The sequence below is a fragment of the Mugil cephalus genome, chromosome 22, assembly GCF_022458985.1.
Source record: "Mugil cephalus isolate CIBA_MC_2020 chromosome 22, CIBA_Mcephalus_1.1, whole genome shotgun sequence".
NCBI lineage: Eukaryota > Metazoa > Chordata > Actinopteri > Mugiliformes > Mugilidae > Mugil > Mugil cephalus.
In genome coordinates, this window is record NC_061791.1 from 17072501 (window position 1) to 17083680 (window position 11180).

General features: G+C 41.5%; 1 long non-coding RNA gene across 1 annotated transcript in view; it reads left to right on the plus strand.

Annotated features, from left to right (window-relative positions):
- LOC125000432 overlaps window positions 1-11180 on the plus strand; it is a 96299-nt gene that overhangs the window by 69910 nt on the left and 15209 nt on the right. The gene's annotated exons all lie outside the window — the stretch shown is intronic.

Consider the following 11180-nt stretch of genomic DNA (forward strand, 5'->3'; position numbering starts at 1 on the left):
TATCTAGAGGTTTTTATTACATGAAGTAATAGCTAATTGGGAGTGCACGTATTTATTCCTCAGCATTCTTAAAATGTAGTACTTAGAGTCTCAGTTTGGCGTACCCCTCCATTCTGATGTCCGGGGCTGACATTTCAAAACCTGGCGAAGTAACGATCAAGCCCACTTTACACAGCAACTGGTCAGGTCTGTCAGGCAGGCTTTGAAGTTGTCTCTCAAGTAATTTATTTTTTATTTTTTCCGTCGTTCTTCTGTTTCGACTTCGGTAAAAACCGCACACACACACACACACACACACACACACACACACACACACACACACACACACACACACACACACACACACACACAAATCGCCTTGGTGACATATAGAAAGGAAGACATGGCTTTGTGGGCAGTTTGATGGATTAGACACTGGGTGCACTTTTTTGAAGCTCTAGGGCAGCTACTTAATGCTCTTAAATTGTCCATATGTGTGTCCAGTGTCCCGTTAGCCCGCTGCTAATGAACACATTGAAGGGCACACCTTAACTGTCAATGCAACCAATGCCCTCCCTAATAACTGACTTGGCAGGATCCACCCCTGGTTGTTGTGACGTAGTTGAATGCTAACGGTCCTTGGACTGGTTATTACGAAGACTTCTTAGAGGAGGTACATTATAGATGAGGATGTTTAAGCAACAGTCTGGCATACACTCGTAGTGGATTAGCTTAGCATTCACCCAGTGATATAACAATGAAGGCTATTATACTTCACTTTTAAAATCCCTGTCTTCAAGGAGAGAATAATGAGGTGTTCCGAGAGAGGAATATGCGCCAACCTGGAGGTTGTGAGGAAATTGTCGCAATGAATCCGGGAATACAATTTTGGCAGTTCTGCTCTGATTGCAGTTCCCTTCAGTGTGACCTGCAGGAAGCCGGGCTAATTGTTGGCAGATCTGAGCATTTGCAGATAATTTTAATTCATCCTCAAGGGTCGCCTCGCCGCTGTTCGGTTCACGTATTAAAATTCCGTGCTGCTCTGAGTGCTTACTGACAGGATTATTCCACATAAAGAGGAAACGGCCTCATAAACTAACTTTATTTCAGGGTCCATAAAACCGCTGGCCTGTGGGACTGTCTCTGATGAGTGGCACAGTTAACTTAAGGAGCAGCCAGGTGCACCTTGAACCGTCTCAGCCGCCCAACAGAGCGGCCCGGGTCTAACGGAAAGGCCGATAAATTAACTCAACGCGACCGAACCCGTCGGCTGCATCGATCCTTGTGTCCGTCACCTGGCGGCTGCAGAGCGCCACTGGCCCCTGTGCTGTTGTTTAATTAGCTGCTAATGGCAGTTGGTAAAAACGGTGCTGTCCCACGGGACAGGTTAGAGGCCTGGACCCTGAACACCTTGTTCGTGTTCCTCTTGCTTTCTCTAACCGCAATGCTACATTTGTCACAGGGTTTGTTTTTTCAGGCTGTGACGTAACCGGTTTCCACTTGGAGTTTTCAAAGGGCGATGTAGTAGATTACATAGATCCCAAACTGATCAAGTATCTATGGGGTGATCCACAGATACTTTCACATGTCCTAACCCTAGAGGACCCAAAGACCCCCACTATCCACTAACAACATCCTGTAACCAGACACGACAGGACACCATCAGAAGGCCCATGTCCATTCTCTGATGGACATGGGAAGTGTTCTGGAGACACAAGGGAGACCTAGACAATATTAAGCAGGAAGTCATAACATTATGTCTGTTCGGTGTAGATAACCCGTACCGACCTCACGCAATCCAATTACCCTACCTACCTATACAGGTTCGTTCTATCTGTTCCTTCTTCCTCTTCGCTATCTCATTACCAGGATGACACGTAGCCCAAGCTGCCCACAACATGCCCCTACCCTGAATCTCACTCCCTGGGTTTCTAACCTCCGAATGTCCAGTCTCCTCAAAAACCGTCTCATCCCAGCCCTTCAACCCCTTTCTTTCTGTCCCTTAATCAGGCCACTTAATGAATTTCCTTCTCGCAGCTTCATTATTTTGTTTCACTCGTATTGCTCTCATAACTGTTATATGGGATGCTTATCTATTCTGTGAATATATGGAGCAAAGAACAAATGTGGTCACTCTGGAGTTGTTGGAGACCTTAAACAGTCAAACATGAGAGTAAATATTGCACTTAAGTTGTTATATTGACACGCAAAATGACATAAAATGATGTTGCCTGAAAGTATTTGTTAAAAAAGGAAATATACAGTGTCCACAGCCTGTCTCACTGCCCACAAGTGGAAAAAGAATGAATTAATTATGACCAACGTAACTGACAAACATGTAAAGTAACAACAGCAGAGACGGTTGCTATAGTAACTATGCCATCCGTGGATTGACAGATAGGATGAATTAAAAGCCTGAAACTGACAGTCAACCTAGTGTTTTACTCACGACTGACTGGGCTTCTCAAACATCCTGGTGCGACTGAGAAACTGATTCTGAAAGGCTAAACGTCAAAGGTTTCAATGAAGCCGTGACACCTGAGTGAATATTCAGTGTACAACAATGAACCATGATCCCAGGGGGCAAGTCCAGGCTATACAAAACAGAGTGATAATAATAACTTTGGTCTTATATACAATATTAGCTGTATTAGTCAATACATATTGCAAAAGCTTGACTATACTAGGTAGTGCACACAAGGTCAAAGCTGCTTGAAAGCTCTAATACACAAGGGAGCTCTCTGGTACTATCATCAGAGCTGTGTTGATGCTGCAGGGCTTTGGCTCAATCCAGTTAAGATCCCCTCTCAAGTGTTATTGTTACAGTAAACTGTTGAAAACTGAATTCTGAAGGCTCTCTATCTACTCCCACCCACCCACGCTTTCTTAACAAATAACACTCTCTTCAGAATTATCACATTTTTCTTTTTTCTTTCCCTCTTTTTTTTTTTTTTTTTTTTAACAAGCAAATTGTGCTGTAGCCTACATTCTGAATTTACACCGAGAGCTCTGGAGACCAATTCGGTTCAGGTTGGAGAGTAGGAAAAAAAATAAAAAGTCCTGGCTGTTGCTTTCCCATTACAAGGTAAATCTCCGGAGAATGAGACAGAGGGGTAAGAGTCAGCAGAAACTCAGATGTTCTGGAAAAAAAAGCAATTTATATGCACAGGCTTTCTGTGCCATAGAGTAGAAGGGGGAAAAAAATAAAAAAATAGCTGATGAAATCACTTTTTTTTTTTTTACTTTTAATTGCCACCTGAATGCACCTGTCTGCCTCAAGGACCTATACTGTGCATGTGTCTTTCCAACCATATGGGGGCGCACAATTTTATTAATAAGCACACACAGAGGATCTGGGAAATGGGAAAAACGGCAAATAAAAGTAAAATAATTATGTGATCGGTGAACCTGAAGAAAATGATTCCAAAGTCTATTTTCCTCAGGATGAAAGTCAAGGTGCAGATCCAGTTTTGTAATTCCTTCCCTGGCCTGCTATGCTACATGTCCATTGATTAGCAGCACCACATTGATTCCACCAGTGATTTTCAGCTACAGAATTGTTCAGTCCCAAGTGGTGTCTATGCTCTAATCCCTATGCTTAGTCGTCCTCTGACATCAAGCTAAACGTTAAGCATCGCTGCATTAATGACTCCCAATCCTTCCAATAAAGTAGTGGTCCCCCCCCCCCCCCCCCCACTTGCATCTAAGAAAAGCAGGCCGCCCACCGTGCAGCCTGAACTAATTAAATCGATGAGCAATTTAACCCTTTAAACCAGTTTCAATTTATACAAAAAACAACTGTAGATCATATCCTAACCCTAAATTGCAAAACATTTAACATCAGCTATTAATATTATTACTTTTTTATGTCCTTTGTTTGCAGTTAGGACACATTCTCTTAGCTTCTTAAACTTACTCTCCATCTTTGCTTGATGAAAATCCACTGGTTTAGATGATGCCTTCATTAAAACTTGGAAATTCTACATTCCAACTAAAAGTTTGGTATATTGTCACTGTTTGCTGAAAATTAAAATAAGTGCAGCAACATTTTTTTTTTTTTTTTTTTTTTTTTGTTTATTATTTTGGAAGCAGTCATTTCTGAGTTTGACAACTCAAAGCTCATTTTTCCCAAGTTGTCTTGAACGTAGCATTAACTGCAGCTGGATCTTCAACCTCCCCCACCCTACATCTGATTGGCTAATGATGTTAGTTTGGAGAGGGAAAGCTGAGTTACTCTCATTCTACTGGTAGAAGAACTCAATTGACTGCTTGAACCTGACAATATCCTGCATCCACATTTCTTTTCTCTCGAAATTTTGATCTTTTTTCTTCTGATCAAACGCCACACACCGGAGATCTAGCATGGTGTCTGAATACTTTAAGCCCTGTGTATTGGACGTGTAGGGAGACACATGCAATACTGGTTAAAACTGTTGACTGGTGAAACAGGTGAAAACTGATCTCTGTGATCTCTGGACGTTGACCCGTTTGGGAACCACTGCACTTAAGTGTTTGTACTCCATCACAATGTTTCCACTTAACATATTTTGCATTGAAGTGAATTGTCGTGGCAAAAACTAAATAAATAAAAAAGAAATAGCTGTTAAAAGTGACTGTATTTGTGTTATTATATCACAGATCAGATATCCACATGAATAGGCTTTAGATTAGGAGATAGGCTTTAAAAGTCGTCTCCACATGCGTCCCCAGCCTGCACTTCAGATCCAATGTCTGTATGCAAATAAACACCAGAATCCTTTGGGGTGCAGAACATTGCGACGGTTTCTGTCTCTAATGGATCTCTGACACTGTATCACATCCACGAATAGCTGTTTGTTGTGTCTCTGTCATGACTTCCATAGTTTTGGAACAAGCTGAAAGTCTCTCTCTCACCAAAAGCACACATTTGACATCATTCATCTCTGCCCTGGTTTTAGTTGTTTCAGAAACCTGCACAAAGCCCTGAAAACTTCCACACCCAACATAAGTTCACAGCTGTGCTGCCTGACGCAGGGAAAGATAAATCTGTGGTAAGAAAGACAAATTACAATAAAGACAAAACTTGACTCCACTTGGCTCCTTAGGCATCGACATGATCGGCGTACTCATACTGAGGGATAATTTGTTCATTTTTGTTTAGGTTTCTTTATCATTTACTTAGTTAACATCTACAAGGACAGAATATTTGAAAAGACTCCCATTACTAATGAACAGCCATCATATTTTACCTTATTAGTAGTACTTAATATTAGGTTTTTTGTATGAATCAGGGAAACCTACAGAAGAGTATTAGGGCCACCCATGCAAACGAAAAATAGAGGCAGTTTTTTTGTCATTATGCGCTTTAAGAAACAAATTCGAAATACAATTTTAAGAAAATAGTCGAAACCTCGAGAAAAAAGTATAAAGCGGACCTTCAAACTGGCAGTATGGTATGGTAAAAGTGTACCACCGATACTGAATACCGATACTGCAGAAGAGTAGTAGTCCTGAAGCCAGGAATTGCTCCATTGATGCAAGGTCGGAACGGATACACTGTGTAAAATAAATGATCCTGTCCAACAATGATGATGAAAAGAGAATTCAGTAGAACAGAATATAACTGGACCACAGCGTATTTCCAAACATGCTATAGGCCTAGCTTGAGAACACTAGCTAGGACAACTAAACCGAGGTCACATGGTGTCAATTTTAAACAGATTAAGACAAAGGGAAAACATAGAATGATCAAAATTTTCATACGGTATATATTTTGACATTTTGGACAAAGCTGTTTCTTTTTCCCCCAAGTTATGCTATGCTATGCTAAGCTAAACCATGTCATTCAATCAGCTAGTTTTCACAGCTTTATTATTCCCTACAGGGAACAGTTTGCACTTGTTTGGGTCGCCTTGGCTTGTTGCCTTTTGTAGAATGTTTGCTCATTCTGCAGTAGCACGGAATGACAAATTACACATCAGGCTGCTTTGTTCAGTTCACAATAAACAGCGCATCTTCAAGTCACAGTTTGTCCTCAATGATATTCGCCTGCGGCACTAAACTGTAATATAAGAGAGATTCCCACTTTGGGCACATTCAAAGTACAACTATAACAGCAGTCATAATGTGGTATTTCTGCTGAAGGCCTTTCTGCACTGTTTTTAGTCTTGGAAATAAACACCAACAATCCTAATTTCATCTCGCTCCTCACATCTGCCCTTGAGCTTTCACCGTGTTGAGACAAATCTCAGCATATGCGCTCATGTTGCTTTTTATTCATGTAGCCAGGAGCGAAGCAAAAGAAAAAGTGCAGACAGACAAAAGCTAAAAGAGCATCATTAGAGAAGAAAAAACTAAATAAATAAAATGGCCTGTCTTTTTTTTTTTTTACCTCATCTGTCTGCACTGTCATTCCAGTCTCTTTTGCAGAGCCAAAATGTGCAAAGAAAGTTGTCACAGTTAATCTTTAGATTACACAGTTCCTTGTGTCTCTTTTGAAATATTGTTAAATGAATACTTTGAGATTTAAAGATTTTATGAAATACTCTTGTCTGCTTAATTGTGGGGATTTAGATGAGAAGTACATTATCCAGTTAGCTTAGCTTAGGTTAGCTTAGCATTTCTGGAAATAGCTAACAAAATCCACCTTGTACCACCTTTAAGGCGCATTAATTAATATGTTGTACTTTACCTAGTTTTTTAAAAATCACAAAATCTGCATTTTTAGTATGTACTCTTTGTTTGTTCACAGCTATGAGGCATTGCCTCCCAGGTCAGCCAGGCTAGCTGTTTCCCAATGCTTGTAGTTTTAAATTCTAGGCTAAGCTAGCTGGCAGCTGGACTCAGCTATGTTTGTATTGTACAGACATGAGGCCTGAATGGCTAAATTCTTCCTTACAGGTTAATTGAGCCAATTTATTTGAGACCGGTTGTGGTAAACAGTGTGCTGTAGAATGTAAAGTTGGCCTGGAACCACTCCGTAAGGAACTGATTATCCTCCGGTAATGGACAGAAGAGTGACAGCGGCGTATGTGGAATGTTCACAAGTGTAGTCTGTTTACGCCAAGCTGCTCTTCCCCTGCCTACAACGTCCAGACTGGTCTGCACAACATACTGTCATGTGATTTTTAATTGGAGCCACAGCGGCTGTAATCACATTGTATTGGAATGCGTCTGTGCAAAGCCAGCAGCCATACTTCTGAGCTTAAGAGTGACAGACGCGCAATGATTCCAAACCTAAATTATGCAGGCAACCGGGAGGATTGTGTTTTTATCTCTCTCTCACTCCATCTCCCTCTTATCAATTGTCACTGTAATGAGTAGCAAGGTTTGGGGTTAGGGAAACCCTGTGTGTCCAGCCGTGGGCGCAGAGCTGGGATGCGGCGCAATTGATTTGCAGCGCGGCCATCTCAGACAGCTGCGTCGTAGCGCGGTAGGTCCTCTGATACTGGATGACAGCAAAGTAAATGTCTGCCGAGATAATGAGGTGGCCCCTGCAAGCCCTGCGTGTCAGCACTCCGCCAATCGATGCGCGAGTGTAAACAGCCAATAAAACTGGACTCGTGTGAGCGCGCGTGCGTGTGTGCGCGTGCTGCGTTTTACACCGATGCCAAAAGAAACAGGACAATTCACAGTGGGCTTTGTGTCACGAGTGAAAGAGGCTTCTTCGTTTGCTCTGGAAAGAGTGAGGCTGGTGGGTGCCTGGAGGCGAGAGAAACTTGATTATTACTGGTCATTTGCCCCCATTCTCAGATCAACTGGAAGGACCTAGAGGACTGAAAAACAGTCCTCACAGCTGCTGTTGAGCCTAAAAGTAATAATCTGCAGCAATCTCGCAGACATCACTGCCTGCCTTGCTGCCAGATAATATAGCTGTGTTTATGTAAGCGTTCATATTTCCATTCTGTGTGAAAAATCACTTATTTTCTGGAATAAAAGTCTACAGTCATATTAACAGACAATGCTACGCGGCTGTTCTTTGAGCTGATCTCTCATGTCACTGTGCTACAATGTTAACAGAGAGACTGTGATGAAACTGTGTACAAGGAAGAGATAGAGGAAGTTGCTGGATACAAGGAGGCCTGTATATTATAAGGAATATAAAATCCCTGAAATAGACAAAGCAGTTTTCAGATTATGCGAATGAATGAAATGCCATGCTAATATGTACTAATTTTCATTGAGCACAAAGTAGTGAAGAGGCCTACTCCTGGGGCTAATAGAGCAGGATATTACTCATAGGATCCTGATTCAATTAAATTTTATTCCGTGTCAGTTTCAACAACATTTTACCTCTAGTTGGATCAGCTTGCATGCAGCTTTGCTTTCATTCAGCCCTCCTCTGTCATCATACTTTTTAAATCCAATCAGCTTGCAGGCAGCATGGTGCTCCAAGAGGTGGTGATTCTGTCATGTTTTGAATCTCCCTCAAAAGTGGCCTAATCACATTGCAATCTCAATGGAGGACGCAGTAAAATCCCATGTATTGAAAAAAATGATTTGATTTAAATCACAAAATCTTTTTTTTTACTGTTAATCCCTTTGTAATGCTACCGAGTATCAGTTAAAGCGTAGTAGAGTGGAAGACAATAGCATGAATTTGTAGGTGCATGTGTTGGACATGGATGAGACAACGCACCAATGTTCCTTGCTGAAATCCAGACAGATCTTAAAAAGGTAGGTTTGGGGAAAAAACGTGCATTGGTTTAAAAGAAAAAAAAAAATGGTACACAGTCTGTATATAAATATGGACAACCCCTCCCTACTTCCTTGCGATGAGATGGCGCAGTGTCTTTGTTTTTTTGTTTTTTTTTGTAATGCACTGTATTTATTTATTTCCAACTCTCGTGGTCCAACTAAAATGAACTTATGTCCATGTTAGTGAACCCATCCACTAACATGGAGGAGGTGGGGCTTTTGACCTACACTGCAGCCAGACACCAGAGGGAGCTCTACTTGCTTTGGCTTCTCCTCAGAGAAGCTGTTCCATCATCAATCTTTACATAGTCTATAAATTTGAGTAGGAAACAATAACATCCATGTTTAATCTGCCTTTTCATCCACTCTGACCTCCTCTCTACGTTGTTTTGTGGCTTAAGCAAATTACATTCTTCTCCTTTAGGGTGCTGTCACTATAAACTAAACATGACACCTTTGCTGAAACGCTTAATTATTAAACAATAAAATGTATTCATGTTTTTATCGGAGGTCAGTCCCTGTTGTAGGTGTTAATATTACTCTGTAGCTGGTACTGGATGTAATTTTAATGAATCTGACAAATAATTTTACAGACACTGGAAACAGATGCTTACGGCAGTAGAGGTCAGGGGATCATCAGTAGGATCAGGATTCATCATGAGCCACGGATGTCTGGAGCAGATGTTAAGGTAATCCATTCATTTTGAAATCACACATTCTGGACACAAAAGGCCAACTGACCGACAGACAGAGACTGACATCCACTGATCCACGTTGAAAATTACTGCCTGGCTGCTTCGCGGTGAGATGATATCCGCACTCCGTGTTTAAGAAAGATCTGCATTCAATTGGAAACAAAGATCTCCCACACAGAGAATGATGTGTTTTATCTGTGGGAAGCTTGGCAGTGCAGTCGGAGAGGGGCGCAGGCATAGCGCAGCATTGATGAAGAGCTTCAACATAGCGGCCTCCGAGAAAAAAAAAAAAAAAACGACCATCAGAAACTGTTTTTCGTGAAGGGAAAGACTCCCAGACAAGACATGAAGAGGAGCCTAGTTGTAGCTGCTTCTCTCCCACACTGAAGGGTCTTGCTATCTTTTATCCTTGGGCTACACTAAATGGAAAACACTTCAACTTGAGTACTCCTGAAGGGCCGGCTGTAACAAACAACAAATATTCATATTACTCCTTCTTACGAAATAGAACTATTGCTAGCCTCTCTATTCAGCACCATGGAGATCATTCAAAGACTGGATGTGCTGCATTAATTACCACGGCGGCAAAGATGATATGAAATTTTCATTATAAAAGACCAAGAACATTAGCGCTCAGAAAACTTGCCCTCTCCTTTTTGCAGGTCAACACCTACTGGGGGAGATTTTTTCCATATTACATAATATATTTTCTTCTTTATTTCCCGTACTGCTGGAACTTTAACAATAAGAAGAGGCCATTTAAGAGCGGTGTTTTGTAAAGTGTAACCCTGGGCCCTTCAAATGCAGTCTCTGTAAAACAACACATTAAATCAGACACCTCATAGCTGTATAACGTAATCCGTCAGGAGCGCAGACTACAGACTGTGGCCGACCAAACTGAATCAAGTTTGAAATTGGTGAATCAATATAAAGTAGTGCTATTCTAGGCGTTAAGTGGTCTCAAGCAGGAAAGGAAGAGAGAGAAAAAGAGAGACAGATGGAGAAGCTGAAGTCTTCTGTGGACATCCGGGCCATTTTGTGTTGCTTTATACCATGTTGAGTGCACCAAGCTGTTGATGTGGCCCCTCCAGATGTTCCTGCTATGTGTGCCTGATAGATTATTTTATTTTTTTCTACTCTGAATGAATGTTGTGGGTTCATTTCAACAGTTTACCCTGTAAATGTCATATTTGGAATCAACTCCAAACATTTTACCCAAGGAATGTCCCACACCTGTCCACAAAACAGCTTGTGAGTCACCTGTCCACTGAGGTTTAGTCCCTACTTCTCAACATACACCATTACGGTAAAACATTATGACATCACCTTCCTGATATTGTGCAGGTCTCCACTGAGCCTCAAAAACAATTGTGACTCATCTGAGAATCGACATGGGTCTTCTGAGGGTAGTGTCTGGTAACAGAATGTTATTAGTGCAATGAGGGGAGGGGCCATTTTTCTCTGTGTGTCTGGTCTGGTCTAGGTGGGTGGTACGTGCCCAAGTACCATCTACATGAATGCCCAGTCCAAAAGTTTCCCAGCAAAACACTGAATTGTCACAAGATGGTCAACGTTGTTTACTTCTTGCATCAGTGGTCATAATGTTAGGCTTGATTCGTATACTGATAATGGAAACCATGGTCAGCTACCCTACTATGGGAGAAATGAGTGAGAGGGTGAGTGTTTTCACCCAGGTGGAACAGCTGCCTCCCTTAGAGGACTATGAAGAATTTATAGAGACGATGCTAACTGAAATGACACAGTTAAAACCTATCGTCTAGCTCCTTTAATGAACCTTCATTTTTTTTTTTTTTTTAATGATGCGGTTGA